This window comes from Panthera onca, chromosome B2, assembly GCF_046562875.1.
Source record: "Panthera onca isolate mPanOnc1 chromosome B2, mPanOnc1 haplotype 2, whole genome shotgun sequence".
In the NCBI taxonomy this organism is placed as follows: domain Eukaryota; kingdom Metazoa; phylum Chordata; class Mammalia; order Carnivora; family Felidae; genus Panthera; species Panthera onca.
This window is the reverse complement of record NC_138343.1, coordinates 126,207,190-126,213,663: the sequence shown is the minus strand read 5'-3', so window position 1 is coordinate 126,213,663 and position 6,474 is coordinate 126,207,190.

Genomic DNA, 6,474 nt, shown 5'->3' with positions numbered 1-6,474 from the left:
ACACCTCCAAGTAGTTCTGAATGAAGTTCATCAATGGATCAAACTTTGAAAAATATTGATCTATCATAGTATCCAATTGGAGTTTATTTTCCACCCATTAAATAACCCAATCATTAGTTTTGTTTATTTATTTGTGTTTTATTATTATTATTAATTATTAAATCCCTGTCTGCATTAGTTACACAATAAATGGTTTTAAAGAAATAAACATTTTTAGCTGTCAGTTATACATTAGGTTTTACGGAAAATTTCCCTTCAATGAGTGGGAAACCCCAAAAAGCCCGAGTAGAGCTATAGTTAAGTGTAACACAAATATCTGGAGAACGTATACTGTATAGGTGAAATTAGCCCCCGAATTTACAAATGACATCTTTTAAGACAAGCAGTATATAGACTAAAATAAGAAAATGAGTACAATTGTAAAGGGAAGAAAGCTCAGTCACACTGCTAAGTGATTTTTCCCATTGTCTAAAAATAAGGCTGGCTTAATTTAATGTGCAGTAATGTTATCAAAAATGTGTTTAATACTTTGCATTTGTGAAGAAAGTAGCATTACTCAGACCAACACGAATATCAAGACTCATTTGGCTTTTTATATGTTAAGTGATTAACACAGTTTTATTTTGCAATCAAGCAAAGCTACTATAGAACCAGAAAATGTTCACGTGTGTGTGTGTGTCTTTTTTCCTTCCTCAGCATCTAATTTTAACCAACTGGGTTATTTTAAGTTATTCAACATTTGAAATGAAAAATTTGCTTTTAAATGGAGAATCTGCATTCATCATAAAGATAAAACAAAAAGTCCTTGGCAAAGGTTTTCTCCACAGAAGCAGGCTATTTTTGTACTGTATATTTAGCAAATTGTAAAAATACAAATTACAGAAATTGTATCTCAAAAATTTAAAAACAGAAAGAGCATATATGTAAGAATCTATGTTTAGGGTTTTTTTTATTGTTCTTTAAAAAGACTTCAGGGATGATATTATTATAATTCCTTCAAAGTTAACAGTATGTAAGGATTTATTTCAAAGAAAAGTTAAGACGATTCTAAACAACAAATAGAATCAATGAAATGAAACAGACATTGTTCACTATGTGTTTACTTGGGAAAAATACATAAAGGAGACCATGACCTGTATCAGGGAGATCATCAGATAATGCAGTTAGGGGAAGAGAATATTTGATATGTAATTTTAAAGCTGATGTCACTATTATTGATAATATTGTTTCTAAAACACATAAGATGCCATGTTGATGAGGTAATGAAACAGAGAGTTTATACTGAATAGTCAAAACTGCAGAATAGTTTGTTGGTCCAGTAACCTTAACATGTTGCACTGAATGTTTGGAAATGTCCTTTCTATAATAAAGCAATAAACTGTGAAGACCACGCATATGTTAATAAAAAATTATAAGCAGATTCAATTGACAACAAATTGAAAATGAATACAAAAAAATATTTGGTATTTTATTATCCTTACTGAAAATAGAATCAAATCAGGGTATGGATGTGATTATACATTTTGATTCTAGTTGTAGATCTAATAACATTAAAAACAATACTTCTCTAGTAAAATTATCAGTTTGTGCTCCATCATTACAAGTCAGAAATATGTATTCAGTGTCAGTACTATCCCAAAATATGAAATGTTTAAGTGACTACTTCATTCTACAGAGGCCTATTTGAAATTTTAACTGTCTCATAAATAATATGAGAATTCAAATAAAAAAGGTGTGTCTTAAATTTGTTACCACCAAATAGTTCACTGACACATCAGTACTGTTTTGCTTTTATTTATGCTTTCATTCTCCAGCAAACAGGGGTTACCTATTGGAAAGACAAAGCAATACTGTTGTTTTTGTTGTAGCCATTATTATTATTATTATTAATATTAATTATTAACTAAACTCCAGGAATTATTTGGATTTCATCAGTTTTGTCATTAAAAGTTTTTTTTCCCCACATTCCAACACAAGGTAATACAAAGGTGTTTTTAAAACTGTGCAAATTCTAAAAATTGTGTCCTTTCTCCTGTGCACTTCACTCCCACTTGGCTTATCCAATTATTTTTTCTAGATTCAACTCTAGGAAACATGTTCTAAGGTGTCATCCTCCCAAGAAACCATCAAACCTTTGATAAAACACAGCAAATTACCCATAATTTCTATCTTCACAGATGACTTCCACCTTCAAAATTGTGCTTTTTTGTATGTTACAAGGTCCTTCTTCATAAATATCATGTCTCAGAAATGTTTGTTTCTTAGAGCTTCCAAACGTACACACCTATTTATTTGCAAATCTTCTTTAGCCAGTTGTAACCTCTAAACTGAATTCTAAGCTGCATGTTTCCAATTTTTGTCTGGAGATTTCATCTTGCATATTTCAACAATGTTTAAACTCAAACTCTTCAGTACATATTCCTCCCCTTAACACTAACCTCTTATTTCTATCAATGGATTAATTTATCCAAACTCAAAAATTTAAAAACATTTCAGATTTTAGCCTTTAATCTTCCTCTCATTCACAAATATCAAACTCCCATTAAGTATGACTGTAAAAATGTTTCTTGCAATTCTTGACATTTCTATTGACCCCACTAACTCATGACTTTTCATTTTTTTTCCAGATATTTTTTAAAACGTCCCAACCTCCCTCTCTTAACCAAAGCATTCTGCCACAGCCCTCTACAGTTGCCAGAATGCTTTTTCACAAATCTTATTTTTCAGACTATCCCTCTATTCAAAATAGACCTCAATAAAACTATCCTGCCCCCAACATAATGAAACACAGAGAATAATTTTTAAAAAGCATTTCAGAATTCTGGAAAATAAGCAAATTCACAGAATAAATGAAAAGCATATACTTCGGAAATACTGGTGGACATTAATAAGAACAGCATGACTATGGAATTTTAACTTAGAGCTATTCCCACTCTCCCCCATCCCCCAGCTCACTGCATGGTAGGCATGAAAGCCTGTAGACCTTACAGCCAATAGAGATGACTGATATCTTTTGCAGCTCTGGTGAAAACCCCACCCCCCTACCAAATAAGAAACCCCCATCGCAGAACGTAGTCTAGAAAATCTCTATTTCCAGAGCTTTGTGGGTATTTGATTTAGCTTGGGACTCAGCTCTCAAAACAAACAAACCCCCAAACAACAACAAAAAACAACCCCCCAAAAAACCCTATTCCCAAGAAATACTTAAAACGATAGCATTTTGCCGATAATGTCACCTAAGACTGTTGCTACGGTTGGGGCTGACAAAAGCCTGGCCAAAAACTTAAAAGGAACCACCAACTGTTTACTTTCCCTACAGTTTCGCCTTCTCCAGAATGTGACATGAATGGAATCCTACACCACGCAGCCTTTTCAAATGGGCTTCTTTCATTTACAAGTGTGCCTTTAAGTTTTATCCATGCTTTTGCAGGTATTGATAACTCATTCCTTGTTATCACTGGTTAGTATTTCACCATCTGTCATGTGTTTTTTTTTTTTTCCCCAATTTTTGTTTATTTTTGAGAAAGAGAGAGAATGAATGAGTCGGGGAGGTGCAGAGAGAGAAGGAGAGAGAGAATCCCAGGCAGCTTCTGCTGCATCAGCACAGAGCCTAATGTGGGGTTCGAACTCCCTCACCCTGAGACGGTGACCTGAGCTACAGTCAAGAGTAAGACAATTAAGCTACTGAGCCACCCAGGCGCCCCTCATGTTGTTTGTTTTCACTTAACTGTTGAAGGATGTCTTGGGTGCTTCCAGGCTGGGCAATTATGAAATAGCTGCTATAAAAACCGACACGTAGGTTTCTGTGTGCACATACATTTTCAAATCAGTTGAGTAAATATCTAGGAGTGTAATTGCTATGGGAAGACTATGTTTAGCTTTGTAAGAAGCTACCACACTGTCTTCAAAATAGCTGTGCCATTTTGCGGCCCACCAGCAACGAATGAGAGTTCCTGTTGCTACACATCCTCACCAGCAGTTGGTACTCTCAGTTTTTGTTTTGTTTTTTTTTTTTTTTTCTTGGAATTTCAGCCATTCTAACAGGTGTGTAGTAGTATCTTATTGTTGCTTTTATTTGCAGTTCTTTAATACTAATAAGGTTGAGTATCTTCTATGTTTATATGCTATATGTGTATCTTTTCTTCAGTAAGGTGTCTATTCAGATCGTTTGCCCTTTTCTAGCTGGATTTTGTGACACACAGAAAAGAATCTCCACCACCCTTAAATATGTTGACACCCAAATCCTTGACACTATATTGCATTCAGTGGGAGAAAATTAAAAAAAAAAAAGACGTTATACATGTGATTAAGGAAAGGATCTTGAAATGGAAAGGTTAACCTGGATTATCTGGAAGGCTCATTGTAATTCTAGGGGACCTTAAAAAGGGAAAGGGAAGCAGGAGCATCAGAGTCAGGGTTGTGATGATGGAAGCAAAGACCAAAGTGACTTGGTACCAGGATCAGCCTTAGAAGGTTGATAAGGTAGACAAGGCAGGGGAGGATTCTCCCATGGATCCTCCCGAGGAGTGCATACCTGTCAATTATTTTTGGACTTCTGATTTGCAGAACTTAAGACAATAAATGTGTGTTCTCCATGAAAATTCTGGTAATTTGTTACAATACAAACAAGAAACCAACACAAGTGTTTCATTTTCTTCTTGTTCAGTTATGATTGATTTGTATCTTCTTTAGGGATGGATTGTGTAAATATTTTTCCTGGTCAGAGCTTTTTTTCCTTCATTCTCTTAAGAGTGTGTTTTTTATTTTAATAAAATAGAACCTATTTTTTTCATGGATCCTGATATCAGTATTGTGTCTAAAAACTCATTACCAAACCAAATCACATTTTTTTCCTATTTTTCTTCTTCTATAACTTTTATATTTTCCTTTTTCATTTAGTTCTATAACCCATTTTGACAATGATATTTGTATAATATGGGAAGTTATAGGCCTAAGTTCATATTTTTGCATGTGGACATACAATCTGTTCTACCATCATTTGGTGAAAAGACTTTCCTTTCTCCCTTGAATTGCTTTTATGCTTTCATCACAAATCAGTTAATTATATTTTTGTGGGTCTATTTCTGGGCTCTCTATTCCATTCCATTGATCTATGTATCTGTCCTTTTATCAACATGATGCTGACTTGATTGCCATAACTTTAGGGTAAATCTAATAATAGGCACTGTGAGTCCTCCAACTTTGTTCTTCTCGGGATTGTGTTGGCTATGTGAAATCCTTTGCATTTCTGTATAGCTTTTCGAATAAATTTGTCAATATTATCAAAGTAGCTTGCTGACATTTTAATAAGTATTGTGTTGAATTTATATACCAAGTTGAGAAAAACTGTCATCTTAACATCATTGAGTATGAACACAGACTTTCCCATCCTCTCTTTAGATCTTTGATTTACTTTATCTATTTTTTTAGTTTGATGCACATAGACCCTGGTTGATATTTTGCTAAATTTATAGCGAAATATTTCATCTGGGTGATGTTACTAGAAATGATACTTTTTAATTTAAAAATTCCAGTAGTTTTTTTTTTTTTACTGGTATATAGTAAACTCTTGACCTTTTAATATTTGTGTTGATCTTATATCCTGAAAACTTGTAATACTTATTTATCAATTCTTGGAGGTTTTATGTAGATTCTCTGGTGTTGTCTACATAGCCAATCATGTCATCTGTGTACAAAGACAGTTTTATTTTTTTCTTTGCAATTCATGTACATTTTGATTTTCTTTTTATACTATCTAGATTTCTGGTGTAATGTTGAATTGGAATGGTGACAGAGGACATCCTTGTCTTGTTCCTAATCTCAGGAGGAAAAATGTCTAGTCTCTCACCATGAAGTATGATATCAGCTTTAGTTTTTTTGTAGATGTTCATTATTAAGTCAGGGAAGTTCCATTCTATTGCTAGGTAGCTGAGAAATTTTATCTTAATGGATGTTGGATTTTATCAAATGCTTTTTGTGGGTGATTTAAAACAATCATATGATATTTCTCTTTTAGCATATAGATTTATTGATTTTTTAAATGTTGAGTCAGGCTTGAGCGCTTGGCATAAATCTCATTGGTCATGTAATAAATCATGGAATAAGTTTCACAAATATGAGATTAGTCAGGATGACTCCTCTTTCATTTCTAATATTTGTGTTTTGTGACTTCTCTTTCTTGCTTGCTTAACCTGTTGAGATGTTTTCCAATTTTATTGATTTTTTAAAATAACCAGCTTTTAGTTTGATGATATTCTTTATTGTTTTCTTGCTTCCAATTTGTTGATTTCAGCTCTAATTTTTATTTTTCCCTTTTTTCTGCTTGTTGTAGGGTTAATATGCATTTCTTTCTGTACATTTTTAAGGTGGAAGTTTAGAATTGATTTTAGATCTTTCCTTCTAATATATGCACTTAATGCTATCCATTTCCCTCTAAGCATTGCTTTTGCTGCATCCCACACTTTTTGATATATG